This window comes from Arvicanthis niloticus, chromosome 5, assembly GCF_011762505.2.
Source record: "Arvicanthis niloticus isolate mArvNil1 chromosome 5, mArvNil1.pat.X, whole genome shotgun sequence".
In the NCBI taxonomy this organism is placed as follows: Eukaryota; Metazoa; Chordata; class Mammalia; order Rodentia; family Muridae; genus Arvicanthis; species Arvicanthis niloticus.
Genome location: NC_047662.1, coordinates 84661877 through 84677291, shown reverse-complemented (window position 1 = coordinate 84677291; position 15415 = coordinate 84661877). Strand labels below are relative to the sequence as shown.

Genomic DNA, 15415 nt, shown 5'->3' with positions numbered 1-15415 from the left:
AGAGGCCTGATTACTGTAGCTTTGTGATAACATTTTGGAATCTCAAAGTGCAAACCTTTGTCTGTATTCTTCAGTGTTATTTTGGTTGTTCTATGCTCGTGGTACTTCTAGATGAACTTTAGGTACAATTATTTTATATCAAAAACTCCAATTCACAAAAATGTTGGGTACATACAGAACATCCTGAAAGGATGCTAAGTTTTTAGCTTGCCCCATACATCATATCACTGACCTGCCTGGGTTGTCTCTGAACAAGTTACTGTTCTCCCTGCAGCCTCTAGCAGCCTGGAAATGGCGAACGGTCAGGAGAGAGCACAGGTTGCCTTTCCTCCAGGGTATCTGGGTGTTGAGGACCGAGCTAAATGTTGAGGCCTGGGCTGCCCCGCGATTGGCGGCCACTGTATCCCGGCCCAAGCTGCCGCTCCGGTCCGCGGGTCGGGGTTCAGCAAGAGAGAGAGTGAGGACGGACTCGAAGAATGGAGACCAGACAGAGTGTGTTTCAATCCCGTTTATTCTTCAGTCTTTCTTCTTCTCTCCAAGTCCCAAGTCTTGAGTTCCTAGTCCCTAGTGCCTCCAAGTTCCAAGTTTCTTCTTCCAAGTGTCAAGTGCCTAATGTCTAATAACTAACTCCAAGTTGTTCTCTCTAAAGTGTCTGATTCTCTACCGTCTGCCTCTGCCTTTTATATGTCTCACTTCTAAGCCATGACTTTTGGTCACACCTTTAATCATGCCCATAGGTCTTGCCTCTAAATCTGATCTCTAGGTTACACTCTTAAGTCACACACCTTTAATCTCACACACCTTTAATCTCACGCACCTTTAATCTCAAGGTATCTAAACCAAGATTATCGGAGTGTTCTCAGCTGTTGTAGGCTATTGTAATCCAAGTCTCATGTCAGGGTATATGGCTCAAGATGGCTGCAAAGCTGATAGCCGCTTTCTGCTAAAAGTCAGCCCCCAACATCTGGGCTGGGAGACGATGGGCAGCCAGTGCATGTGCTCTGAAGGATGAAGGCAGCTATGGGCATGGGTGAGACCACCCATCTCTCTTTAGATATTTCCCTCCCACTGAACCTGAAACTGACAGCTATGGGAACAGTCCCAAGGTAGGCTCAGTCCAGAGACATACCTGGAGCCTGGCCCATCAGAGGGAAACATGCTTCTGGAGATAGAGAGGACTGTGAGGACCGGCACACATTCATTAGCCCGTTCCTTCTTTTTCAATGTTTGTTGTAGTAGCAGCATTAACTAGGCCCTGCTCTCCCCCTCCACGGCCTCTCTTTGAAACCACAGAGAAAATGAATCTGGTTTTGTACTGAGAATGAAGCTCGGGACAGTTGCCCACCAGCTGCTCTCTGTGTTGGGCAGAACAAGGTCAGGCTCTGAACTGGAGGCCATTGACATGTCCCTGCCAACTTCCATCAGCCCTTGTTTCCAGCCTTGTTGCTCTGAGCCTGGCAGACTCATTAGACTTGGCTCAGAAAACCCATCCATTTCTCTAGAGCACATAATTTGCTGGGCAGAGCGCTGGGCGCTGGGTGTTTTCCTGTCATTTGTAGCCCATCTGCTTGGGAGGATCGTGAAATTCCTCAGTGTTGCCGTCTGTTGCTAGCTCCTCGTTCTTTTTCAGTTCTTCCCTGTATCTTCTTCCCCAGTCTTTCTTACTATGGTGTATGGCATACACATAAAAACATCCCCAGCTGGTTGTGGTGGTGCATGCCGGTAGAATTTGCTGAAGGAGGCAGAGGCAGGAGGATCACGAGTTCGAGTCCAGCCAGGGCTACACTTTTTTTGCCTGGCAGTGGTGGTGCACACCTTTAATCCCAGCACTTGGGAGGCAGAGGCAGGCAGATTTCTGAGTTCGAGGCCAGCCTAGTCTACAGAGTGAGTTCCAGGACAGCCAGGGCTACACAGAGAAACCCCATCTCGAAAAAACCAAAATAAAAAAGGGGAAAAAAAAAAACCATCCCCAGATTTATATAAAATGCCTGTATAGGCATGTGTGCATGCACATGTGCATAAACACACACACACTATAACTCTGGCAAGCACCTAGCTTTTACATGGGTGCCAAGGATCCAAACTTTGGTCTTCACACATGGCCAGCACATATTTTTAATTAAGATAAGCTATTACTACATTATATATCTTAGGCAGACCTCAAATGGACAGTCCTCCTGCCTCTGCCTCCCGAATACTGGAATCACAGACAGGGGCCACTGAGCCCAGCTTTGGCGTTGTTTTCATTGTTTATTTCGTGGTTTGTTCTCTGCATCCTTCCGGTCTTCACAATTCACTGGATTTGCTTGCTCACCCAGCAGAGCATCATGTATCACAGAGCCTTGCATGTCCTTGAAGAGACTCCTGCAGTGGGTGGGTGCAGTATTCTCCCTGTGTGTCAGCACTGGTCAGGCTTGCTCATCGTGTTGGCCTAGTGGTCTGCATCTTTGTTATTTTCTCTATCTGTTTATTCTGTCAGTTACCAAGAAGGATGTCGATTCCTACTGTAGATGTAAACTTGTCAACCTCTTGCCATTATCACTGTCAGCCTTTCCTTTATAAATGTTGAAGTTAAGAATATATGGATTTGTTGTAATTCTTCTTTTTCTGCAGAGTAGAAACTTTCATTATGAGGTATGAGGTCTTCAGCCTGTGCCTGGCCTGTGTTTTTCTATCCTTTGTCTTTCCAAACTGGATCTTTGTTCTTCGGGTGCTTAGAATCCACCTCAAAAGGCAACCATGGAGGTGTTATCTTTTCTCATAGTTCAGAGCTTACAAAAACGTCTTGTCTTTTTCTGGTCAGGTGCTAGAGTCACTAGCAGTCCAGGCTAGCGTTTCATTTTATAGACAGTGTCTCAGTATGTTGCCCAAGTTGGGTGCCAACTTGCTGCACATTCCAGGCTGAGCTTGAACTTATGATAGGTGCATGCCACATGCCTGGCTCTTGAGTCAGTGTTAGGGACTGAGACTATTTGAAATTGAGCTGCCATTCTGTGAGGATCTGTTTCTGGTTTTGGTTCACCCTGTTCCAAAGGAGCAGCCCTTTAGGGTCTCCGTGCAAAAAGTAAAAGTTCAAAAGAACCTCATCTTTGATCTCCTGAATTTTGGTCTCCTCATCACCAGAATTCAGAGACACCCCAGGGAAAAGTCAGTCTGGGAAAGCACCAGGCTTCCAGAGACCTGCATTTGCCACCCCACCTCCTGTCGTATTCTGTACATCTCCTTTCAGTTGCATGAGGATGCTTTTAAATATTTTGCCTGGCTTTTCTAGATTCCTTTATTGAGCTTATTATCCCCCAAACTGATGTCCCTGATGGATTTTTCCTCATTTTTCTGACATATTAAAAGTCTTCACATTTATTTGTGTGTGTGTGTGTGTGAGTGTGTGTGTGTGTGTGTGTGTGTACATACTATAGCATACATCTGAAGATCAGAAGATAACTTGTGAGAGTCAGTTCTCTCCTTCTACCGTGTGGGTCTCCTACGTCAGACTCAGGCTTCAGTCTTGGCAGGAAATGCCTTACCCACTGAGCCATCTTTCTGGCTCCAGAGATTTAAAAAAAAAAATGTTGTTTATTTATTTTATGTACGAGTGTGTGTGCTTGCATGAGTTTATGTGTACCATGTGTATGTATGTGGTTGCAGAGGTCAGAAGAGAGCGTGGGATCCCTTGGAACTAGAGTTACAGGAAGGTGTAAGCTCGCTGATGTAGGTGCTGGGAAATGAACCTGGGTTCTCTGAAAGAACAGGAAGCAATCTGAGTGACTGAGCCATATCTTCACGCCTCTCCCCTAAGATGTTTTCTGTATGCCTCTTTTCTTGTCCCTTCCTCCCTTGCCATGTCAGTGGGAGTGTTGTTGTGTACCAGGTACTTCACGTGTGAGCTGGAAGATTGTTACTCTGACAGTTCCCACTGTAAACTGGGGAGCCGAGTCACTCCAGGGCTCATGGGCTCCAAAGCCTGTGCTTTGTTCATGGCTCCGTGCTTCCTGTCTTGTGTTCTGTGCACTAAATTTGTTCTTTGGGGGAAGTGTTATCTGATCACTTTAAAAAGTACCACAAATGTAAAACTTAATGAAAATAAATTATAATTTCCATGGTGCGGTATGGTGTAAAGTTGTAAGAGTGTGTGTAAGAGATAACCATCATTATAGAATAACTACAAAGAGTTGTAATGTAGAGATGGCTTAGTGGTTAAGAACACAAGCTGTTCTTCCTGAGGACTCAAGTTCAATTCTCAGCACCTACATGGCAGCTCACAACTGTCTGTGGCTACAGTTCCAGGGGATCCAGTGCCCTGACCAGACATTCAGGCAGAACACCAGTGCACTTAAAAATAAACAGATCTTCAAAAACAAGTTGGGTGGAACAGATAAGGTTACTGAGTAGTTTATAAAATGTAGACATTATCAGACTAAAACCATGTGACTTTTATATATGACTTAAAAAATAATTATAAGCTGGGCGTGGTAGCACACACCTTTAATCCCAGCACTTGAAAGGAGAGGCAGGTGGATCTTTGAGTTCTAGACTAGCTTGATCTACAAAGTGAGGTCCAGGACAGTCAGAACTACACAGAGAAACCTCAAAAAAATAAACATAAATAAGAAAGTGAGAAAGAAAGAAATTATAGTAAGATAAAAGGGAAAAAATCACAAAAAGGCAAAAAAAAAATCACAAAAGGCAGAATAACATGAATTTTCTACATACAATAGCAGTGTGTATACATAAGCATGGTGAAAGCCCATTTACTATGAGGAGAAAAAGTTGTCCTGGGGTTAATGAGGACAGTTCTACACTCTATAGTTTAAGCAGGAATAGTTACAATCAATCAACTTTTTTTTGGCGTGAGCATGTTTGTGTGTGTGTGTGTGTGTGTGTGTTTGTGCATGTATGTAGGCCAATTTGACATTGGTTGCCTTCCTCAGTTGTGCTCTACTTAATTGAGGCAAGTTCTTTAGCTGAACCGAATGCTCACAGAATTTGGCTCGTCTAGTTAGCTAGCTTGCCAGGGGAAATTCTGTCTCTGCCTCCAGAGTGCTGAGATTACAGGTGGCAGCCATGACTGCCTGGCTTTTTATGTGAACTCTGGTAATCAGAACTCTGGCTCTCATGTTTGGGTGACTTAGTGGTCTATCTGCAGTCTCCTCAGCTCCTCTATAGGCTCTTGAGAGGGAAAAAGGGAGAGGCTGAGTGAGGGGGGGATTGGGAGGAGGGGTGGGCTGTAGTCAGGATGTAAAAAAGAAAAAAGAAAAAAAATCAAAGACCTCAAAATAAAAAAAAACAAAAACAAAAAACTTCCATTCTTATATATAACAGTATTTCTTAACACTGTTTTTTTTTTTTTTCTTCAGTTCTTAAAACTGAAAAATGGTCTCAGAATTGAGATCAGACTTAATTGCTCTAATTTGTGGAGACAATTTATCCTAGTGTTTATTAGCTAAAATGAACAACTTCTATCTGGCCATGTCTGTGAGTCGAGAGTTTGGAAGTAGCTGAGACGAATGGTTTTTCTCAGGGTTTCTTACAGGGCTGGAAGCCAAGATGTTAGCCAGGGACTCTGTTATCTGAAGGTATTACAGGGCAGGGAGGGCTTGTCACGTGATTCTTGGCAGGCGGCCTCCCATTGTCAGGAGGCTTCTGTCTTTCTTCACTTTTCTCTTCATGGGGCTGCTTGAGTTTGCACAGGCCACAGGCAGCTGAGTGAGCCTCGCAAGTGTGAGAGTGAGCAAGAACCCCAGAAAAGGATGGAGAGCCAATTTAAGACGGACACAGGATTTTCTGAGAGTTTGAAAAAAAATTAACTTTTAATGTTATTATTGTGTGTGTGCATATATGGGATGGGGTGGGGGGTGGTTGAGAGAGACAGAGACAGAGAGAGACAGAGAGATAGAGAGACAGGAAGAGAGAGAATCTGTGTATGCTGCAGTATGTATAGAGGTCAGAGGACGATATTCAGGAGCTGGTTCTCTCTTTGCACTGTGGGCTCTGCGGACTGAACTCAGCTTGTCAGTGTCACTTGGCGAGCACTTTTACCCACCGAGCCATGCTGATGGCCATCTGGTAGGCATATTATTTATTTATTTATTTATTTACTTATGTGTATGTTTTTTTCTAAGATGTTTTTATTTTTAAAATCATGTGTAGAGTGTTAGGTTCCATTATGACATTTTTAACATAAATTTTATTTTGTTGGTTCTCCAGCCCTCCCTTCCCTTCTTACAGCGGTGTCCCTCCATCCTGAGCCACGTGGATTCCGTGGCCTGCTCCATTTCTCCTCTTCTGTCCTTTCTTATGGTGCTTGTACCAGTTTCATGGCCTATGTCCACACACTTGCTCACATATATATTCACATACACACACACACACACACACACACACACACACGAGCACTGAAAGTCAGCTGTGCGTGAGAAGGAGCGCGTGTTTCTGAGTCTTGGTTGCGGCACCCTGTGGAATGGCTTCCTGATCCACCCATTCTCTTGCAATTTTCATAATTTTGTTTTTTCTTTCTGGCTGAGCACAGTTGTAGTGTGCACACGTGCCATGTGTTCATTATCTGTGCCTCTCCTGTGGGCATCTGGGCTGATTTCATTTCCTTGCTATTGTGAATACAGCCACACCAGCAGCTCTGCCAGTGTGTCTGTGGTAGGAGGCAGGGTCCTTTGGGTGCGTGCCTAGGAGGTATGCTGGTCACCTGGCAGGTCTAATTTTAACTTTGTCAGAAGCCTCTGTGATGATTTCTGTAACTGATGTACGACTCCACACACCACAGCAGCGAATAAAGGCTCCCCTTTCTCACACCTCTGCCCACCTTTGGCTTCTTTTTTCTTATTGTGTAGTCTTTCTCTTTTAGACTGATAAATTGTCTTACCGGCTAGCTTCATGCATACCTGTGTATAATGTATTCTGACAACTCTCTCTCTCAGCCTTTTTAAATCTTCCTCCCATCCTGTCAGTCTGTCTCTACCATCTCTGCCCTTCTCCCAGGCTCAGAACTTTTGGTTTGGGGACTCATCTAGTTTAACCGGCGCCATCTGTATGACTATTGGATTGGAAGTGTCCACTGCAGCCTGGGAGGGTCACCAGTGGGCACTGACTAAGCCAACGACTTCCCATATCCCAGAATCTATCAATAGCAAGTGGTTCTAAAGTGAAGGGGTTCCCTGAACCCCTCTTCTGTCCATGCCTGCCTGCTGTGTGCCCAGGATGTGGAGATCTGGTGCTGGCACCCTCAGCCACTGTGAGTTCAGGATCATAGTGATTGTGCATTGCCCAGAAGGTGGCGTCCCACAGATTCTCCTCCCTGGCTTCTGGCTCTGGTTTTCTTTACACCATCTCTTCCAAAATGTTCTGTGAGCCTTAGAAATGGCCTTGTTCAAGGTTGGTTCTTTGTTTTCTTGACAGCCATTGTGTCTGGGGTGATGCAGAAACTCAAAGTAGTTTTAATTTGCATTTCTCTGATGGCTAGGGTTATTGAATTCTTTCAAAAAATATTTATGGGCCATTTGTGCTTCTTCTTTTGAGAACTCTGAGTTCATTCCATTAGTCCACTTATTAATTAGCAGGGTTTTTTTTTTTTTTTTTTTTGGCTATTTAATTTTTGCAGTTCTTCATGTATCCTAGATGAGTAAACGATTTGAGAAAGCATTTTCCCAAAGACAATATACTAACAATGAATAGCACTGGAAAAAGAGCCCATTGATGTTAGCTACTAGAGAAGTGCCAACTGAAACGCAGCGAAAGCTGCACCTGCTGGTACAGTCTGGCTACCTAGGAGGCAAAGATAGACAGCAAGTTAGTGGCCAAAGAATTCCATGAAGAGCTAGCTTGGCTGTTGAAGAAGAAGAAGAAAGAAGAAAGAAGAAGAAGAAGAAGAAGGAGGAGGAGGAGGAGGAGGAGAAGGAGGAGGAGGAGGAGGAGGAAGAGGAGGAGGAGGAGGAGGAAGAGGAAGAGGAGGAGGAGGAGGAGGAAGAAGAAGAAGAAGAAGAAGAAGAAGAAGAAGAAGAAGAAGAAGAAGAAGAAGAAGAAGAAGAAGAAGAAAAAGGAAAGAAAAAGAAAAAAATGCCTATTATATCCTGTTCTTAGAAATCACCCCTTGTCAATTCTTCCACATTCAATTAGAAATAACAAAGTCTGCTCTACAGTGGAAAGGTTGAACTAGACTCTATTTATATAAACATGTGTGTGTGTATGTATGTATGTGTGCATGTGTGTGTGGGTGTGCGCACACGTGTGTGTGTGGGCATGTGCATATAAGAGCGGGTAGGTGTGTGTGTATGAGTGTATGTGTGTGTGGGGGGGCATGTAGAAGCCAGAAGAAGGTAGCTAGTCCCCTTGGAACTTGCAATTGTGAGCCCCCTGATGTGGATCCTCTGTCAGAGCATTACACACCTTTAACCACTCAGACATCTCTCCAATTCTAATTTCCAGTTCTTGACAGGAGGGAGCATTAAAGACCTTGTAGACAAATGTTGAGCCAGCCACAGTGGATGCCCTGGGTCTGAGGGCTCCCATGTCAACCACTTCCTGATCATGTAGCCTGGATGCTCAACTTTTAGCCTTCACTTAACCTGCCTATTAGTGAGGATTCAACATAGTAACGTTACCATGGGGAACACAAGCAACTAGAAGCATTTAGTGAAGTTCTGAGTATCCTGTGAACATCCAGCCAGCATTGCCTGCCTTCCCTCCCTGTGGCTCTGACACTGAGGCGTCTTGTCATGGTCCCTGGGATGTTGGATCTGAGCCCTGCAGGATGGATGGCTTTGTTAGCAGTGCGGCTCAGTCAAGGTTGGATGTTAAAGGTGTTAGATCAGAGACTGTAATTCACTGGCTTTCCAGGGAGAACTGAGAATCCCTTCTGAATGACCCACAGTCACTGAACTCATCGGGGAGACCTGACAGTGAGTTTATGACTTTGTGCTGAGCAGGCTGACTGGGCTTCTCTGGCCAGAGCTGTGTTTCTGGAAGGAAAAGCAGCTTGGGGCATCGCATCAGCATCGGATTTCACAGGAAGCAGAGAGTCACGCAAAGGGAGTGGGCCAATCGAACTTTTATCTCCACTCTGGAACCTGCTCTGTTTGTGTCTCAGCTCTCCCACTGGGGTGCTATCCACACCCCCTTCCATCTCTTCTCCCTCTCCCCAGTCAACCTGAAGGGAATTCAAGATTCTTCCTCTCCTCAATCCAGCAGAAATCCAGAGTTTTCCAGGGTTAAGGACCAAGAACTATGTAACTCCTAGGCCCTGACACCTATCATTTATCAGAGGACAGAGCTGGCTAGCATCCCTCATCCTCTCTGAGTCTGGGAGTTAGGAGCTGGCTAGGCTCCTTCCAACCATCCTCTTTTGTATAGACAGTCCTCACAACTGAGGGTGAATCTGTAAATGTCAATAGTTGGCTAGGCTCTATGTACATCCAGCCCCTGATGTGTACTGACATCATTCTTCCTGTGGCTTTTAACAGGCGGTGATAGTTCTCTCCCTCTCCCCCTCTCCCTCTCCCTCTCCCTCTCCCTCCCTCTCCCTCCCTCTCCCTCTCCCTCTCCCTCTCCCTCTCCCTCTCCCTCTCCCTCTCCCTCTCCCTCTCCCTCTCCCTCTCCCTCTCCCTCTCCCTCTCCCTCTCGCTCTGTGTGTGTGTGTGTGTGTGTGTGTGTGTGTGTGTGCGCGCGCGCGTGTGTGTATCTATATATGTATGTGTTTCTGTGTAATGTGTATGCGTCTACCGTTCCTGTGCACTTGTGAACTCGAGCACATGCACACGTGGAGATCAGAAGTCCATATCGGACACCTTCCTCCATTGCTTTCCACGTTGTTTCTATTATTACAGTTGTTGTCATTTTGACTCAGGTCTTCCACCAGACCTGAAGCTCAGTGATTTGTCTAGGCTGGCCAGCAAGCACAGGGATCCACCTGTCTGTCCGCTTCCCCAGGACTACAATGATAGCTCCGTGCAGCCTCTAAATCCCCTCCTCCTGACCCTAGAAGCTGAGGGAAGACTCTACCACTGACTTAAATCCCCAGCTGCCACCTCCTTCCTCTTCCTCCTTCTCCCTCTTCTTCCTTCCCTTCCTCTCCCTCCTCCCCGTCCTCTCCTTCCCTCCTTCTCCTTTCCCTTCTCCCTCCCCTTCCCCCTCCTCTTCTTTTTTTATCGTGAGTGCTGGGGATCCAAGTTCAGGTCCTCGTGCTCGTCTCTGAAGCACTTTACCCACTGACCGTCCTCTCCAGCTCTGCACGACAGTTCTGAGGTGAGCAGCTGGTTTCAGGGGACTTGTTGAGGATGACCGTCGTTTCATAGGAACCTCATGTGTTCCTGACATACTGAGGAAGGCTTGGCATAGGCTCTCTTGAGGACATGTGTCTGCTGACTCTGGAGTCCCGCAATGGGGTGCGGCCCAAATCTTACTATTTTCTGAGTCAGTCTCTCGGAACTATATCCCGAGAGAATTTGGCTTCCTGTGGTCCTCTGCTGAGTGATACCTGCAGGACAGAATCCTTTGGCTGCTTCCTTTGTGCAGTGTACAGTAAGCCTGAACTCTTTAGTCCTGGGCTTAGCAGAATCGGGGTTTGTTGCCCTCTCCAAACTTTTAAACCATATGCGTTCAACATCATCCCTGGTCTATTGGGTCCTGTCTTTGCTTTGGCTCTGGGCCCTGGGTCCCTGGTACATCCTTACAGGCTCTTTAGCACCCATTACTGGGATCCTTTGCAGGTAGAAAAGATGTCCAACTGCTGTGCTTTCCGGGTTCTCCCTCCCTATCCCCGCACAACCCTGAGGTGATGACGTCAGGCCCTTAGCTTCAACACTCCAAGGTGCTTGGCACTCTCTCGGGCTACACTCTGAGTGTGAGGGAGAAGTAGGTCTATTATAAAGGACAAGAATGAAGTTGGGGTGATGTCTTGCTTGTCTTCACTCAGATCAGCTGGAGACTCGGCATTCATCCTATCTTCTCCTTCACCCAAGGTTCATTTCTTTAGACTAAATGGAAGCCTGCCATCTCTCTGGGAGTCTCTTCACTTCCTTCATTTTAAATCAATTTTATGTATTGTTGTTGTTTTATATGATGTGTGCATGTGAGTCTGGGTGCCATGGCATGGGTGTGGCCATCAGAGGACAACTGGTGGGAGCTGGTTCTCTCCTGCCATGGGCTTTGGGTATCAGACTCAAGTTATCAGGCATATGCAGTGAGTGCCGTTGCCTGCTGACCCATCTAGCCAGACTTCTCTTGTCTTTTTTGTTTTGTTTTGTTTTGTTTTTGAGACAGAGTTTCTCTGTGTAGCCCTGTCTGTCTTGGAACTCACTCTGTAGATCAGGCTGGCCTTGAACTCAGAGAGATCCTCCTGCCTCTGCCTGCTGAGTGTTAGGATTAAAGGCGTGCACTATGATGGATGCTTGTTCTCCTTCTCTTGGCTTCTGCAGTAACGCTGTGACTTATTGTCCTGTAATGGTGGATGGGCTGCCTGCTGAGAGGCTGTGGGCTCTAACAGACTGTTACAGTGGAAGGTGTGCTGAGTTGGGCAGGGTTTTGGTCTCCAGTCTTGGCTTGGGGGGGTGGGTACCCTGGATACTCTGGGTCCAAGTCACAGTCTATGCCAGCTACGGCTAGCCACCAAAGAGCAGCTTGGGCAACATGGCTTCAGGGTCCCTGAGTGTTGGACATTTGATGGAGGAGACTAATAGAGAAGACATTGAGGACTAGTATGGCCCATTCTTGATCTGATTCTCATCTATGAGCCTAGGGTGGCCTGACCAGGACTCTGGAGCTTGGCCACTTGGCTTCATCTTGACTACTACATGGGAAAGGGCCCTCAGGCTCTCTTTGAGTAAACCTCCTTGGCAGATTTGTAGATGTATCAGAACTCTGGGCCAGTCTTTGATATAGACAGTGGTTCTCAACCTGTGGGTTATGACCCCTCTGAAAAGCCTCTATCTCCAAAAATATTTATGTTATGATTCAGTAGCAAAATTATTTATGAAGTAGCAATGAAGGTTCTCTGGGAATTCTATGGTCAGGGGTCACCACACCATGAGGAACTGTATTAAAGGCCATAGCATTAAGAAGGTTGAGAAGCACTGACCTAGGACCTTCTCTACTTCAGCTCCAGCTGTGGCCTGGCCCATACCCCTGACAATCTCCCAGGCTGGGAGCCTGCTACAGACAGAAGACTGTGTGTTTATATCTGCCGTCTTATATGTGTTTGCCCAATGTATGTGGATATGCCTCCATTTCTAGGAAGGACTATTGTTAGTTGCTGCGCAGTGTAGCAGTTCCAAGGGCTTTGCAAATTGAAACAAGTTTGGGTCAGACCTGACTTTGCACCAGCACTGGTTTCAGAAACCAACAAGTAACCTTTCATGTTAAGCCTAAATGTCACTGGGTTAGTGAGATCTGACCCATGACTGCTGGCCATGTCTGTTTCAAAGCTTCCTCTCCCAGCCCACCATGGAGCAGGCATGGGATTTGCATCAGATTTCTAGGCACGATGGAGCCTGACAGTAGCAATTTCAGGGACCTTGAGATAATCACCCTGGGGGTTCCCATGCAGCCTTTCATCCCAGGACCTCATCACCATCCAGTATCATCAGATCACAGCCTGGCTCGCAGTAACCCCATCATTAGCCCTACCTCCCAGCCACGGACATTGTGGTCCTGGGAGAGAAGTGGGCAGCTGGCTCTGGAACTAGAATGAGCCTCCTGGATTCTGAGGCTTTCAACCTGGGCAGGAGAACAGTAAGACTTCTGATGGGCAGGAGGCCAGAGTCTGAATAGCTTATAGATTCTACCAGTGAGAGGATCAAGGCATTCCAGACGACTGTGGTGGGAGGCCTCATGAAGAATTTGAAGATACAGGCCTCTCTTCTTTTTCTTTTCTGAAGGCTACCTTCTTGTCCTCTAGCCGGTACCAAAACCCAAGCCTTAAGAACCAGCCCAGTTTTAGAAGGCACACACAGAGCCAAACGGTTGAGACTGTGACAGGGTGTCTGTCTCACTGTGCCTGAGGAATAGTTGAAGAACTCTCTCTGTGCAACAGGTCTAGAGGAGACAGCCCACAGTTGTCGGGACCAAATCAGGTTAATGAAAGTTACCAGCAGCCCATTTAGATGGAGCATCAAATAGTTATTCAAAAGAGGAAGTACTCTCATTGTGAGAGGTAAACTTCCCTCACTGGAGGTAACAGACCAGGGGTAGAGGATTGTTAGGCAGGGATCAGATGTGGAGCAGGTATGGGTGGCTGGCCCTGCTCTTCTGTCCTCTCAGCTTTTGTTCCTGGGTGGACGGGAGTCTTGTGGTTTCAAAGAGATTGCTGAACTCAAAAGAATTTTTGATATGATTGGGAAGTGATGGGTGTGGCTGTCTGTAAGGATGACTTGAGGGGGTTTTGTTTTGTTTTTAATCTCTCTGTCTCTGTCTGTCTCTGTCTGTCTCTGTCTGTCTGTCTGTCTCTCTCTCTCTCTCTCTCTGTCTCTCTCTCTCTCTCTCTCTCTCTCGTGTGTATATGTGTGTGTGTGTGTGTGTGTGTGTATATCGCAAGTGTTGGAGTGAATGTGCCAATACACATGTATAGAGGTTAGAAGACAACTTGGCTTGAAGCATGGACACTTATTGTGCTGACTAGTTTTATGTCAACTTGACACAAGCTATAGTTATCTGAGAGGAGGGGACTTCAACTGAGAAAATGCCTCCATAAAACTGGACTTCAGGCAAACTTGTAAGGCATTTTCCTAATTGGTAATTGATGGGGAAAGGACCAGCTCATTGTAGGTAGGTCCACCCATGGGCTGGTGGTCCTGGGCTTTACAAGAAAGCAGGCTGAGCAAGCCATGAGGAACAAGCAAGCAAGCCAGTAAGCAGCATCCTTCTGTATGACTAAGGTCTCTAGATTCCTGCCCTGACTTCCATCAATGATGGACTACAGTGTGGAAGTTTAATTCAAGTAAACCTTGTCCTCCTCAAATAGCTTTTGGTCATGTGTTTGACTACAGCGATGGTAACCCTAACTAAGACGCTTGTCTTCCAATGTGTACACCAAGTTAGTTGGCCCTAAGGCTTCTGGGGATTCCGTCTCCACCTCCTAGCTCCCACAGGAGCACGGGAATTACTGATATACTACTGTATCCAGCTTTATGTGGGTTCTCAGGGTCTGAACTCAAGTTCTCACACTTACACATAAGTGCTCTACCCAGTGAGCCATTTCCCCATCTTAACCTGAAGCCTCATTTTATTTTTTTATATAAATTGAAATAAAAGAACTCAGAAACAAAAAACCACTTCACTCATGTCCCCATTCTTCACCTGCTCCCCAGCGCAGGTCAAACATCGTCTTTCCCCTACCCTCTTCGATTTCCTCCCTCCATTCCTTTTATCTCTCCTATCTATCTATCTATCTATCTATCTATCTATCATCTATCTGCCTAGCATCTATTTATCTGCCTATGTATGTATGTATCTATCATCTATCTATCTATCTATCTATCTATGTACCTATCTGTGTATCTTTGTATCTATCTGTCTATCTATCATCTATCTATCTATCTATCTATCTATTTATTTATCTATCTATTTATCTATCATCTGCCTAGCATCTGTCTATTTATCTGCCTATGTATATATGTATGTATGTTTGTATGTATGTATCTATCTATCTATCATCTGCCTAGCATCTGTCTATTTATCTATCTATCTATCATCTATCTGTCTATCATCTATATCTATCTATCTATCTATCTATCTATCTATCTATCTATCTATCTATCTATCTTTGTGTTGCTGGGAGTTGAACCCTGGACCTTGTATATATGCTAGGGAAGCACTGAAGCACTGAGCTACATCCTGGCTCTTTTCTTGTTGACAGGATCTTGCTATGTAGCCAAGGCTAGTCTTGAACTGGAGATCCTTCTGCCTCTACCTCCTGAGTGTTGTATTTTCAGTTGTGAAAGTGTTGTTGCTCATGGATGCATTCATATTGTTAAAACAAGAGTTGGAAAACAATATAAATTGAAATTCTTAACTATTTCTGTCTACTTACCATTTTCTTCCCTCTGGGCAATTCTGGTTTTAATTTGGTGTGTGTGTGTGTGTGTGTAACATGTATGCACACACACATCAAGTATTTTTTTTTAAAAACTTGTTGGGGCTGGAGACATGATGATTTGGTGGTTAAGAGCACTTGCTGTTCTTTCAGAGAACCTGAGTTCACTTCACATGGTGTCTCACAAACCATCCATAATCCCAGTTCTGAGGGATCAGATGCCCTTTTCTGACCTTCAGTGCCACCAGGCATGAACAAGAAGCACAGACATATATTCAGACAAAAACAGGTACACACATAAAATAATCTAAAAACCAAACAAACAACTTGTCAATAATATCCCTACACCAGGCCATATAGAACCAGCCCATACTATCCCCCATT

General features: G+C 45.6%; 1 protein-coding gene across 4 annotated transcripts in view; it reads left to right on the top strand.

The window, feature by feature from the left end:
* The window catches only part of Rgs3 (regulator of G protein signaling 3), a 136122-nt gene that overhangs the window by 20927 nt on the left and 99780 nt on the right, over positions 1 to 15415 (top strand). The window lies entirely within an intron of this gene.